Raw genomic sequence first — 16116 nt, 5'->3', positions numbered from 1 at the left:
GAGCACAACGGTAAAATGAGTATGCCGCCGGAGCGGCGGCATCCGAGTCGAAAGGGTTAAATTGTTAATTGGTGTGCGGTTTGCAAAAGAATGACCCATATATTTGTGTGCGTATTTGTAGTCAAATTTTACATTTAATAGATCAATAATACAGAGGTATTTATTTATAGCATATTTATGCCATAACAAATAACTAAACAAAATTATATCCCTATAAATTTCAATCAGTCAGTTTATCTGCGTACATTGCACCGCCCGCCCTGTGTGCAACACCTCAGTTTCCACCGAGTTTTGCGGGAACGAGGCAGGTAACGTAGCCGCTAACGATAGAAAAGAGATTATGGAAACGTGCCGGCACTTTTATTTGATACATAATTTTCATTTAACTTGCATTACTACGTGCCACAGAGGGCGAGTAATGTTTAATTAAACCAGAACTAAGTATTAATAAGGTTGAACACGGTAAAGCAGCATTTTGCTGTGTTCACGGATTCATAGAATAGCTAATAACTAATCATATGTGTTGCGGTAATTCATTGCCGCCGTTCTCGCGACACTAGCGAGAATTTTATGCTGATACAGATTATTTGAATTATTTAAAATATTGATACAGTTTAATTAATTTTATGAGATGCAGATGTAGTGTAATGGCATTCTGATATGTGGAAATATATTGGAATTCTTTTTGTGGAATGTTGGCGAATAATTTTATCATCGATGGTATTTTAGACCAAGTTATATTATTAAAGTCAGAAATAATAAACACATATATAATACTACATATGAAATATCTAGTTAAAACATTATAAAAATAGAGTGCGCATAAGATTCATACGCAATACGCAATTGAAGTAGAACTTTTTTTATATTTTACGAGGTAGCAATTAATGGGGCATTCTGCCATAACAGAGCTCCTAACATAGCGTTGTTATAGCAATGCTAGTTTATTGGCAGTGAAAATTTTGTAAATGTCTAATTTTTTACTGTGCGATCAGGCATATTTTACATATAAACAAAGCAAGCAAGAATCTTAAGATAACTGCATCATCGAAAATTTTGTTATCATAACATTTTTCCTTGCTTTGCTATATGTAAAATATAAGCTTTAGTAGAAAGAGGATACCCACTCAAATATATTGAAGTGGGTATTCACCCATTCGTTATGATTATAAGTAAATATTATAAATGTAACTACATTGTATGCTCGAGATATCCTTGACAAGTCCAGTTGATAAAATTCCTTCCCAAACCACAAATACGCAGAAACAACTAAGTAAAGTATTGAATTGCACTATGCAGTGACATTGAACAAGTCGTAAAACATTGTAAACTGGGATTACATGGTGACATTCAGGGCGAGCTGTTAAAAAGGCTTGCAATGACGCAGTCTTCAGTCAGTCGTTAAGTTTCCATAAAGTTCAGATCAATATGAAATCGGAGTCAGTCGTCATTTAGTTTTCATAAAGTTCAGATCAACATGGGTCAGTAGTATTAGTTATCAATGGAGTCGTATTCAAGTTCAATTGTTTAGGTTATATGTTAATAGAGCTGCACAAGAAGTCATGAAATAAACAAATACATCAAACGTCTTCGTCTGTTTTACTGATCAGCCTCCACAGAAACAGCTTTGTTAGCAGCAGAAAGAACCTACATACATATTTGGCATTGTCGGTAGTATTTTGGTGTCATCGATGGTTCCAATATTATATATCAATTATGAAAATGAAATAGAAACTTACATTTCATTGAATTCCATATTCGGCAGCACTGATGGAAAGCAAGGTGGATGATGGGGCGGTGTAAGAACTAATAATTCGCCATTTCGTTTATTTCTTTCTGCTCGTGATACTTGTTCGTTTGTGCGTTTTGTAACTATCACTGTATTATTTTCGATTGTTATCTATTTTAATTGTACCATAAATCCTCAATAAACTAATCTTGAATTAAATAATTCTTCACGTATAGATACTCTTACTTTTCTCAATATACTCCATTTTCTAGTAAAAGCTATTGAATTATATACAATGAACTACTCCGAAACCGTCTAAAAAGCCTCATCCTTTACATTAGTCCTTTGAGCCGGATCCTAATTATTATAAGAATTAATAACGTAAGTATATTCAGAACAAAATTCACAATGACTAGGGGCTCAGAAAGAGATGTGTTTTACAATTATTCAAAAAACATTGGATGTTTCACATCAGATAATTAAGTAAAATACAATTTCTTGAAATTTTGTATCTTATTGATAATGCGCGAGAACAATGCATATGTAACAAATATAACAATTTTCTTTGGAATTTTGATGTTTTTTAATTTTGATTTTTTTTTGAGATTTTTGAAATTTTTGCATTTGTTTATAAAAGATTTTTTTCGCGCCATAAACACAAGCAGATTGTTTTTTCGAATCATTGTAATCGGATTACCTGTACCCTCAAAAACTGTATTTCTATTTTTACACACTTTTAGATCCGTATTTCATGAACGACGTGCTTTGCGCAAAAACTAACAAGTACGTTGATTCATTCCAATCAGTTGTTCCATGATGTTGAAAATGTTTCAACTATAGAGTAAACTTATAAAATTAAAAATCTTGGTACAGAATACAAAAAAATTGTAAACTTATTATTGCAATCACTATAAAATATCCAATAATTTGACATGCATTCGTCAAATGATCGTTTTTACTCAGCAATTTTTTTTTTTTGAAACTTTTTCTGGATCTTGGAAACTGTCTTCCAAGAAAGGGCTCAGAAAGAGATGTCAAATCTGCCAAATCTGTCTTCAAAAAAAATTAGTTAATTTTCTACTCGAGGCATACAAGTAAAATGTTTTTTGAATTGTTCAAATCGAACGTTCCCTTCTATTAAAAACTGAATTTCCATTTTTGGCTTTTTTTGCCCCTTATTTTTGAAAAGGCAGGACCTTGGCTGAAAACTGATCGGCTCGTTTCCTCATCCATGGGAATCGAATGTTTTTTGAATCATTCAAATTGGTTGATCCGTGTTTCCGAAATCGTCGCTGAAAAATTGTATCCGCACATACACACACACATTTTTTTCTACGGTATGCCAAAATGTTCAGAAACCTTTGAAACAAAGATATATACGAATTTTTATTTTCGATTGCTATTACTTACCTTACGAGAAGTTAAAAAGGAATCACTTTTTATCAAAATCTTTTGCTTTTATTAAAATCAATGAACACAAAATAAATGTTAGTTTTGAATTTTGATTTCATTATTGAAAGTTAATTTAAATTATTTGAATTACTACATTTTTGCGCCAAAACATTGTCCATTGACAGTTTTGACTGTGCGTCTCTCTATACTCTATAGCGCTCCATGCGTATTAATTGTTTCGAGCGTTTGTACATGAATTATAATTATAGTATATAAGAATATATTCTTATATTGTGTAGGATTGTGAGACTGCTGACCAGGTAAAAGGTACCGCACTATTATTCAAAATTAATAATAATATTATTAAAAAATCAACTAAAACCGTTTCAAATATGGTTAAAACTCATGAACACTAATATAATTATTCTGCTAGATACAATGACTGACCGCGCTCAATGGCCACACGCCGAGAAGGATTTATCACAAAAGATCGACACGATGTGTCTCCAGAAGACTCCAGAAGATGCCAATAATAATGCTCACGATAATGTACCCGACACTGTGAGGCTAGGTGAATCAGCAAGCCCTTCATCTGCAACAGTGTCCAGTGTCAAATTCGAAGAATTGAATATAAAAGATGAGTTGGTTAGAGGAATTTATGCCATGGGCTTTAATATGCCATCAAAAATTCAGGAAGCTACCTTGCCTACCTTATTAGCTGATCCTCCACAAAACATGATAGCACAATCTCAAAGCAGCACAGGAAAAACTGCAGCTTTTGTTCTGTGTATGTTAAGTCGGGTGGATGCTACAAAGAACTACCCACAGGTCATATGTCTAAATCCCACTTATGAATTAGCCATACAAACGGGTGAAGTGACCGCACAAATGAGTCAATATTGTCCAAACATTAGGACAGTGTATGCTGTGCGAGGACAGGAACTTTCCAGGGGCCTTAAACTCGATGCACAAGTGTTGATAGGAACGCCTGGAAAGTTATTGGATTGGGCATTGAAATATTCAGCCTTCGACGTGAAACAAATAAAAGTTTGTGTCTTCGATAAGGCTGATGTAATGATTTCTAAGCAAGGACACCAAGACCTGTGTATACGTTTACATAAGCAGCTTTCACCGAGTTGTCAAATGCTTTTGTTCTCTGCTACATTTGACTCGGCTGTGATGGAATTTGCAAATATGATCATTCCCAATCCAATAGTTATTCAATTATCACGAGAAGAAGAGACTTTGGAAAGTATTAAACAGTACTACGTAAAGTGTGCAGATGAAAATGAGAAGTATACTGCTATCACGAATATATATGGAGTTATTTCAGTTGGCCAGGCTATTATTTTTTGCCATACTCGAAGAACTGCTTCCTGGCTTGCCAAAAAGATGTGTGAAGATGGACATTCCGTGTCAGTTCTGTCTGGTAAACTCACAGTAGAGCAAAGGCTAGACATTCTGGACAGATATAGAAATGGGGTTGAGAAAGTCTTGATTACCACAATCGTCTTATCTGGAGGAATAGACATAGAACAAGTGACAATCATTGTAAACTTCGACATGCCTGTAGATCTTCATAACAAGATTATGTAACTTATTTACATCGAATTGGAAGAACTGGACGTTTCGGTAAATCTTTAATTGCAATAAACTTAATAGATTCTGACCATGCCATGGAAGTTTGTCGTGATATCGAAAATTATTATGGGAGAAAAATACGACTCTTAGATACTGAAAATCCCGACGAAATCGAGAAGATTGAGAATTAATTTAGTAATTCTAATTTTTTACACACTGACTTACAATTTTCAGATCTATTAGATTTAAAAAAATGTGATTTATACAATGTTGCATGAAACATTGATAATTTTTATTGAATGAAATGTATAACATTTTATGTAAGTATAAATATAAATAATATATATTGTCGAAGTAAGCTGACTGATTATTTATAGTTACTGGTATGTCGATTTAACAAAACGCTCATTGCAGAAGTAGAAACAGGAATAAAAAATACTGCAGTTCAATTAATTAATAATAATCATTATAAAGAATATGTGAAATGTATATTAAATGAAAATTATTATAAAAAAATAGTTAAGTCCATGGATAAAAGAAGAGTATTATAGAGTATTATATGGTTAATTCGAATAATGTAAATAGCATACAATCTGAACTAATCAGTGTTACAATTATATTATTGCTTTTCCCTAAGAGAAGTTAATAATAAATAATAATTAATAAAGCATGTAAATTAGTGATAAATTAAAATAAATATTTGTCTGTGTTTATATGAAACTTAGATCATAAATATGTTTTGAAGTTAAAATAGAAAAATGATTTTATAATATACTAGCTGACCTGGCAAACGTTGTTTTGCTAAGTAAGGTATATTCTAAACAATTTCTAGAAAATCAAAAATATTAATACTTTAAGTGTATAAGGATGTGTTGTTTGAACGCTCTATACAATGAGGTATTATAAAAACAATAAACCCCACTAGTTTGTCTATATTTTGTCAATACACTTATTGATTACGTTTCAAGTTTTTCAGATTTTTTTTGTATATAATTATACAAATGAGATCTTTCAGAGCACCGTGTTTGAGAAAAATATGATTTGCAAAAAAGAGTGCTACAACACCAAAAAGTGTATTTTATATTAACATTTCAAAAAAGTTGATATTTTGAGTTTCTAGTAACACTTGCGGCCCGTCTACTAACGTTTTTGTATATAAATAAAACTAAAAACAGAACTACTTACTACAATTTTATCTTAGTTAAATAATATTCACGTAAAACATCCTATTAAACGTGATTGAACATCATCTGTCAAAAATGTTTGACATTTGACGTATTAGCCACCGTCCATTGTTTTATTTAAATTACGCCTCTACAAAAAATTTCAAATTAAAAATAAATAATTTCTATGCGGTTTTGAAATTATTTCTTACTTTTTGGACAATCTCTGAATTGGCACGAATTTTTCAAGACTAAGACTGGCCAAATCGGTTTAGCCGTTTTCGAGTTTTAGCGGATCATTTTATCGAGCTCCATTTTTATATGTAAGATATAATTATGTAAGTGAGAAATATGTAATATAATTTCAATTATAAAGGAAAAAAAATAGTGAGTCGAACAACTATTAATGAGTGTTCAAATTTTACACGTTTATAAACTAAAGGGCTTTATGATTTTGTGTAACGATCTGTCTAAAAAGTAATCTGGAGGAAATTCATTGAGAAATTCAGAAACCAGATTACTGCGTAATATCACATTTGAATACTAATTAGAATGAGTTTTGTCAAAAACTAAACTTTAAATCACTGTTGGCCGTTTTAATGGCATTAAGTTGAACTAATTTGACTACTAGATTAACTTTTATTGAATTAAAAACTTCTAAGAACGATACTGCTTCTTTATGCATCTTCTTTGAATGTTTTATCCATGCGAATTAAGCGCTTCTTACATAAAATACACCCTGATTGTTTGAAGTAAAATATTATATTTTTTTATAATTATAATAAATAATTTTAATTATGATAATTATAAGTAGTAAATTGTGAGTGTATATATTGATTAAGCCCAAAGTCACAAATTTGAAACATAATAAATACATATATTCGACTTGTAAAAGTTAGAGAAAATTATCAAAATTGGTTTCAAAATAAATTTTAGTTATTTATACATATAATAAACGCAATATTTGTACCTGTGATGACATTTACTAAATTCGTGTTTCTACAAAATTGTGATAAATTAACTAAAATAACATATTATAGACAGTATATTATTATTATACAATATACTGAAGTATATTGCTAGATGCTACCGTCTTCATTAATGAAAAAAAATCAATTACATCAATCGTAGATGTTCTACACAAATTTTTATGGCTATTAGGCACTTCATTTTTATGCATTCATTTATTTAAGTGTATATTAGTTTTGTTATAATTACTTTATAGGATATTTGATAATTATTTATAACTGGAAACTAGTGGGGTGCATGGCATCGTGCCTTAAAGCAAATTGCTGGAACTTTCCGTACCGTAATTAAAAATTTTGGTACGAAACCCAAAAAATTTACACAAAATGTGTACACATTATTAAAATCTCTATAAAATATCTGATAATTTGATGTACATATGTCCAATAAACATTTTTGACCGCCAAATGACATTTTTTAACTTATTTTTATTGAGAGTTCATAACGGATGGACCTGTCTTCCCAAAAATTTAAACAGTTATCCATCTCGTCAATACAAGTAAAATTCTTTTGAATTATTAAAATCGGACGATCCGTTCTCTTAAAAACGGAGCTACCGTTTTTGGCACTTTTTACCCCGTATCTTCGGAACGGCTGGACTTGCCTTCGCCAAAAGTAATCAGCATGTCTCCTTATCAATTACGAATCGAATACTTTTTGAATTATTCAAATCGGTTGATCGGTGTTCCCGAAATCGTCGACAAAAATTTGTATCCGCACACAGGCACACACACACACGCATACATCTATTTTTTCTAAGGTATGCCAAATTATTCAGAAACCTGTGAAACGTAAAGATATATAAAAAAAATTATTTTCGATTTTTTTGCAATTACTATAACTTACTCTACGAGAAGTTAAATATATTTTGATATGAAAAAAGTTTTTGTAAAAACATATATACCTAAATGAATTTAATCTCTTAGCATAAAAGGCTAAATAAAGCAGTAGTTGCAAGACTATATTTCTACAATTCGTCCCTGCCGAGTGTCTTATGTTAGTTCTATCATATCTTTGCGTTTGAATTATTAAACTTGCAATTATTCACGACGATATAATAAAGCGAAAGATCTCTGTTCCTGTACATTTCGTGAGCCCAAGTTTAAGACCTAATACAACTCTATCATCTACAATAAATATTCTATTTTGCAAGTTTCCACTTGGTAGATTTCAAGAGCGGTGCTTGCAAATCGCATTATTTTTCGCTTTATATTAACTACTGCTGATAGTAAAAGAGCTGGTAAAATATACTTGAGAATTACGTAGTTTGTCATTCATGAAGATTTCCAAAAATCAGTGTATGCAATTAAACTTGTGTTACATGGAATGAAACCGTAAATTTATGGGTGTATGTACTAACATTAAAATGATTACTAGAATATTAATATAGTCTATGTAAGTAATACTTGTATATTTGCCCAAAAATCAGTTGGTCTTAACTTTCTCTAGAACATATCAATATTACAAAATTGGTGGTCAACTAGTGATGTATGGCATTGAGCCTTAAGCAAATTGCTGGAACTTTCCGTATTAAAATTTAATTTTTCAAAAAAGATCAAAAATATTGACTATTAAAAAAATATATATTAAAAACAGTTTGGAAATTTTGAACTATTTTAAAATTTTGGAAATTTGGAAGCGTGTAAGCGCCGCGTTGCGGTCTAACGGACAAACAATGTTACAGAACACATAGAAATATAAACAAAATTTATACTTATTATTAAAATCTCTATAAAATATCTGATAATTTGATGTAAATATGTCTAATGATCATTTTTGACCGCCACATGGCTCTGTTTTTTTGTACCTTTTTTCCTCGATCTTAGAAACCGCTGGACCAGCCTTACTAAAAATTTAATCAGTTCGGTTGAACCGTGTTCCGAAATGGTCGACAAAAATTTGTATCCGAACACACACACACACACATTTCTTCTAATGTATGCCTAAATGTTGAGAAATTCTGAAACGTGAAGATATATAAAATGTTTCATTTTCTGCAATTTTTTTTTGCGATTACTGTAGTTACCCTATCAATTCAGTGGTACAAAATAATTGTTAACCTAACTCTTAAGTTGTAAGTAATAAATAAGTTTAAAATAATTAACCTAGCTTCAAAAATTTAATTTTGACATGAATATTGACAGATTAAATTTTTTCTTAATTTACATCTTGACCAACATTTTTACTTTTTCTTTAGCAAAATAGCAAAATAGAATAAAGATGATACATATATATCTATAAATTCAAAAGGCATTCAACTAAAAGCACTCCGTGAAATAAATTGCACTTTTCCACTCATCAATCTATATCTATGTTTCAAAACAAACAAACAAGCTGCAAATATAATTAATTCCGGAAAGAAAAATTGTTTTCAGTATAATCTGATACATTCAGCTATAGTGCAAAACAGAAGAATTTAGTTGTTATTAAATATGTCTACTGCAAATAGTGTATAATGAATAGTACATACATACATACATACATATATATTGTTGTGCCCCATCCAGCGACGGAGCCAACAAAATGTAGGTTCTTCCTGCTGCTAAGTATCAAGCTGGTACCAGAATGTGAAATGGAATCAGTAAAACAGATGAAGACTTTTGATGTTTACGTTTATTTCATAATTCTTGTACACTTTTCATATAACTTGAACACTTTTCATATAACTTGAACACTGAACTTAAACATAACTCCATTGATTACTTTATATTACTCAAAATGACTGAATTTTATTATAACTGGATTACAACTGAATTATATTGATCTTAACCCATACTGATCTTGACCCATACTCATACTGACTCAAACTAACTGTTTATTGCATCATGCAGAACCTTAAATACTCCTTATCGGTATGACGCATTCCTTTTCTAGAATGTACGATATATGTGAGTCAGAAACTACGCTTTACTTGGTCGTCGGACACAGTTTGCGGTTTCAAAAGGAATTTTATCAACACTTGCAAGGTTACTGCAAGCTTACAATGTAACTATGAGCAATACTAATTGCGTCGTTCATATTCTGGCCGTTATATAGTAATTTATAATATTATTTATAACTATTGTAAAGGGTGAATACCACTACACCTCACCCGCCGAAAAAACGCGCGCCCTCGTGCGTTCACAAAAGAAAGCATTTCGGGTGCTTCAAAAAAAATGTTTGTGCTCATGCTATTACATTGTACAGATTTCTTATAATTATTTGTTTGGATATAATTAATATAATGTTAAAGTTCATATAATATTTCAAATACATTTTTTTCTTCTTCATGAAATTTTGAAAAATTAAAAAAAAAATGTTATTTAAAAAAAAAATTCAAAAATTGTATTCATTGTAGAACAATATTATGAATTTATAATTAAGTATATTTTTATTTCAATGGTAATATTTTTCAAAATTTCATGATTACAGTTGAGTTATATAATATCTTTATAATATTTCAAAATGTGACATTTCATTGATTAATAATAATATAAACAGTTTTACAATAATTATCATGACTTATAATATAACAATGCTCTTTTTTTTAAAAAAAAACTTTGATTTCATTTACATTATAAATTTTAATGTTTGTGAAAAAAAAAGTTTGAGAATCTTTGGTTGTGACAATTTTATTATAATTCATTTGTTTTTTATCTCTTTCTAACATTTAATTCATATATTTGCTTTGTAAACTTTACATGTTGTCTATTTGACAATTGGAATATTTTATTTCATTTTTGGTTTTATAAATTTCAATTCGGAAAAAAAAGTCGTTGTCAGTTGGCATGTCCTTTGTCGTTGATCCGTATGATCCGTCCTGTATCATTTGTCTTAACAACTCTGTATGCATCTTTAAATAAAGGCATTAGTTTTTTGGATTTACTTGCATAAGGGTTTTTGTCCGTTAATAATTCTAAATTGTCGATTTTAAATGTTCGTTGTGGTTTTACGTACTTGTCGTAGGATTTCTTTGATTTGGTTTCTTGATAAGGATGTGTGGTAGTAGTTGTGACTGTAACTACCTCTGGTTCTTCAACTTTTTTGATTACTTTGTTTGTTTGAAATTCTGAATTTTTGTTCGTAAAATCTTTGTCTGTTTTTCTGTTTCCTGGGTACGTTTCGTGCGTTTGTGAAATTTGTGGGTCGTTTGAAATTTTGTCTTTTTGTTGTATTTCGTTATCTGATGTTGTTAAAACATTTTTGTCATGTCTTTCTTTGGTTTTATCTTTGTCTTTTAATTGCTGTTTGCCGTTTCTTGGGTCTTGTTCTTTGTTTGATTTTGTGCAAAAAGTTTTGTTTTCAATTTGTAACGAAACGTTTTTGTTTTTGAAATTTATCTCCTTTTCGTCAGTTTTATTAATTGAAAATGAACTGAAAAATTGTGCATTTAGTTCACGTACTGTAATTGTTTCGTTTTCTGTTGTTGATTTTGGATCTTGGGTTTGGAAATTTGTGGATTGTTGGTTTTCGTCACAGTTTGACATTCTGTGGGCATGTGCGTTTGATGCATTTTCTGCATGTGTGTGCGAATAACTGCATGTTTGTCTGTGTTCGTTGGTAGGCGTAATAAAAGTTTTTGACATTTGTCTGTGTTCGTTGGTAGGCGTAATAAAAGTTTTTGACGTTTTTACAATAGTTACAAAACTTTTGGTTATTATTTGAATTAGCGTTATTCTTTTTATTTAAGAAACATTGTGGAGCAATATGACCACGTTTTTTGCAAATGTAACATATTATATTATTATGTTGATTACTTCTGATATTTGATGAATTTTGACAAGCTTCTTCTTGCAAAGCGAAGTCAATAGCATCTTTAATATCAGAAAATCGACAACATTTTACTAATGTGTTTAAAGATTCTGTTAAGCCATTTTCAAAAACTTTTACACCTACTTGTTCGAATGTCACTTGTGTTGTTGTTGCATAGTCATGTCCTACTCTAATTACGTTTGAATAATGAATTTGTCGCAAAATTTCTTCAATTCTGTCTCCAAAACTTTTTACTGTTTCGTTATATTTTTGTTTTAAATTATTCAATTCGTTTAATAAACTAGAAATGGGTCGTTTTACAACATATTCTTTAGCTAAATAACATTTTAAATCTTCCCACGTTTCAAAATTAATAAATGGATCTTTGCAAAAATTGGGGGTCTAATTTTAATTTTTAAACTGTAAGCAAATTTTCCGCTTCTGATGGACTCAAATCCACCGATAATGCATCACATGCAGTAATAAATGAAGGAAGCATTGAAGGTTCCCCATTGAAATTCGGAATTAATGCGATAGCAGTTTGAATATTTAATTACCTTCGCGCGACATATCTACTGGTTCATTCATTTTGAAAAGTATGAAAAACTACTGAAACAGAAGCGCAAAAATTTACAAAAATATATTAAAAATAAGCTTACTGACAATGAGTTGTATTCCTTTCTTAATTAATATCTTTTGGTTCACTCGAATTCACAATCACTTAAACTTTTGTAACTTAAACAATGATTTATCACTTTTCATAACACTTTTTATTTTATTTTTCACCTTTGACTTTCACTTGTAAATATAACACTTTGAATTCTTGATTCTTCTTATTGATTTATATTATCTTCTTCTCTTCTTTGTTTCTTGATTATTGATTGATTTTCTTGTTTCTTCTTATTACGACTTTCTCTTTTCTTTGTTTCTTGATTCTTCTTGTTACGTTTTTTCTCTTTTCTTACTTCTTGATTTTGGAGTCTTCACTTTGTAGTTCAATAATATTTCTACTTCGGTAAAGCTTTACCTTTTCTGAATCTAATTATTACTATATTTCGGCGTATTTTCTCAAATATCCGTTTTCCAAATATGCAATAATTCTATGTTCAAGACATGTTATGGTAAATAATTTAGCATTTTAAAAAAAAAAAATTCACAGAATCCCACACTGCCACCAAATAAAAATATGTTGTGCCCCATCCAGCGACGGAGCAACAAAATGTAGGTTCTTCCTGCTGCTAAGTATCAAGCTGGTACCAGAATGTGAAATGAATCAGTAAAACAGATGAAGACTTTTGATGTTTACGTTTATTTCATGATTCTTTTGATGTTTACGTTTATTTCATGATTCTTGTACACTTTTCATATAACTTGAACACTTTTCATATAACTTAACACTGAACTTAAACATAACTCCATTGATTACTTTATATTACTCAAAATGACTGAATTTTATTATAACTGGATTACAACTGAATTATATTGATCTTAACCCATACTGATCTTGACCCATACTCATACTGACTCAAACTAACTGTTTATTGCATCATACAGAACCTTAAATACTCCTTATCGTATGACGCATTCCTTTTCTAGAATGTACGATATATGTGAGTCAGAAACTACGCTTTACTTGGTCGTCGGACACAGTTTGCGGTTTCAAAAGGAATTTTATCAACACTTGCAAGGTTACTGCAAGCTTACAATGTAACTATGAGCAATACTAATTGCGTCGTTCATATTCTGGCCGTTATATAGTAATTTATAATATTATTTATAACTATTGTAAAGGGTGAATACCACTACAATATATATATATATATATATATATATATATATATATATATATTATATATATATGGTATTCTATAATATGAGCTTCTTCAAAATGCTATCGAAACAAAAGTTGAATTAAAAAATAATACTTAGTTATATGTAATTCTTCGAAGGGTTGTTATTTCACCAATTAATTTACAACTGTCCCCAATGCACATCTTACAAATATTGTATAAAAAATGTAATAAGTATATATAGTCCAGTCATTTGGTCGTTTTGCCGGTACAGTACTCCGGGAATTCTGAAAATTGATAATCTTATAGATTTCGAGGTGCTCTTTACGAAAATCAACTTTGCCACCTCAAATTTGAACGGCAAGTTGCCGCCATATTGAAAAAATGGCGTCAAAAAACAGCTTTTTTAAAATATCTCCTTTCTGGCTTATTCTACGATAAAAGTATTTATGTACGAATTAAACCTGAGAAAATTTCCTACAATTCTTTAGAAAACCGTACAATTCTTTAGAAAACCGTTTTTTTGTAAAATTGATAGTTTGAGAGTACGGCCGCCTCAAAGTCTTTGCTGCTCTCGCCGTAGTATCAAATCTGTCCATACATGACAGCACTTTGAACTTGACCACATTCCTTCTAATAAATAAATATTTTCAATGTTAAATTAAGCGAATAAGATCTAGAAATAAAATAATTCAAATATTTTTCTGTTTTTTGGTGATTTCTTAACGCTTCAAGCTACTTGAAGCTGTAAGATGCTACTCAAGCTATAAGTATACCTATAGCTACTTTGCCATTGAAGTGTTAAAAAATTAGCAAAAAAAAACGACAAATATTTGAATTATTTTATTTCTAGATCTCATTCGCTTAATTTAACATTGAAAATATTAATTATTAGAGAGAATGTGGTCAAGTTCGAAGTGCTGTCATATATGGAGAGATTTGATACTACGGCGAGAGCAGCAAAGACTTTGAGGCGGCCATACTCTCAAACTATCAATTTTACAAAAAAACGGCTTTTTAAAGAATTGTAGGAAATTTTATCTAGTTTAATTTGTACATAGATACTTTTATCGCAGAATCAGCCAGAAAAGAGATATTTTAAAAAAGCTGTTGTTTGACGCCATTTTTCCAATATGGCGGCAACTTGCCGTTCAAATTTGAGGTGGCAAAGTTGATTTTCGTAAAGAGCACCTCGAAATCAATGAGATTACCAATTTTCAGAATTCCCGGAGTACTGTACCGGCAACAGCCTTTTTTTGCACCAAATGACTGGACTAATAGGCAGTAGGAATTACTAGTATTAATTCTACTTTAAATTAAATTAAAAACAAGTATTTTTCAAAAGCAATAATAAAAGTTGTAGCTGTCAACACAACATTTTTGTAAGGCTAATTAAAATTACGATCAAAGTAATGAATACGTATATAATGAATTATAATTAATAATAATAAGGCCGTTTCGTATCGTACAAATCTGCAAAACAATTAGGATTTTTCTGAAAAAAGATTGTCTTAACAAAATTATTTATAACAAGCGATTGCCAAAAAACAAAACCCATCATAACATTTATACATCAATTAATATGCTAATTGTAGCTTAGGAAACGAAAGATTCATTGTATTTTGAAGATTATCACCATATTATCAATATTAAACTTCCCGAAAGTTACCAAAATACAAATGTGTGTGGATACAAATGTTAGTAGAATTATATTAATATTTCAAAAAACACTCGATTTGTACTGATAAGGAGGTCTAGTCGTTTCGGAAATACGGGGCAAAAAGTGCCAAAAATAGTAACTCAGTTATTGAGAGAACGAAACGTCGGAATTGAATAATTTAAAAAACATTTTATTTGTATTGACGAAATGAGCTGATAAAATTTTTGGAGAGGCAGGTCTAGTGCTTTCGGAGAATTTGCGGTCAAAAATAATCATTAGGCATATGCACATCAATTTATCACATATTTTATACAGATTTGTATGGGTTCCGTACCAATGCTTATCCGTTTACTGCGACGCGGCGCCCACGCGCTTCGATATTTTGTTTCTACGCAGCTAACGTATCGCGATTGCTTTTGAACAAAGTTCAAAATTTGCAAAATATTTCAAAGTATCAAAAAGTCAAATTTTTTTAAAAGGGTCAATTTTTCTCAAAAATTTAAAAATTCTCACATTTCAAGGACGTGCTTTTATATTTAGCAACCCAAATGGTTGTCCTATGTGTATGTAATAAATTTATTACAATTCATCTATGCAGCGATTTATTTTCCTAGTGAAAATAAATATCACTACTGCGTTATATCAGGCTGTACGAGGCAGGGTATCGAACTGCAATCTTGGTTCCGAAGACCATAGTCGCAATCACTAACGAAGAAACCCAATAAAGCCCAATACACACACATATATATATATACATATATATAAGGTAAAAGACCCTGTTATTGACCCTGGCCCAGTTTCTGACCTTTTCAACTTTTTTTGGAATTAATTAAAAAACTATACATTTAATGTGAAAATAATTTTTTTCTTAATTGACAGTAATTTATTCTATGCCTCATTAATGTCAATTAAAAAATATAAAAATATTAACTAAATAAAAAAAAATTTTAAACCAAAAGTGACTGTGGAAGCCATTTTTTAGCTTTAGTCTAAACAGTTTATGTAAGGAGCTACGACAATTGAGTTCGTGCACTAATTATGATG

General features: G+C 30.4%; 1 pseudogene; it reads left to right on the top strand.

The window, feature by feature from the left end:
• Nucleotides 1-3559: 3559 nt before the first annotated feature.
• Nucleotides 3560-4893, top strand: LOC113376007 (annotated as a pseudogene).
• Nucleotides 4894-16116: the final 11223 nt, after the last annotated feature.

This window comes from Ctenocephalides felis, unplaced genomic scaffold (genome assembly GCF_003426905.1).
Source record: "Ctenocephalides felis isolate EL2017-DRISC unplaced genomic scaffold, ASM342690v1 CF-g0.4_SCAFFOLD_01886, whole genome shotgun sequence".
Classification (NCBI taxonomy): Eukaryota; Metazoa; Arthropoda; class Insecta; order Siphonaptera; family Pulicidae; genus Ctenocephalides; species Ctenocephalides felis.
This window is presented reverse-complemented; position numbering and strand designations above follow the sequence as displayed.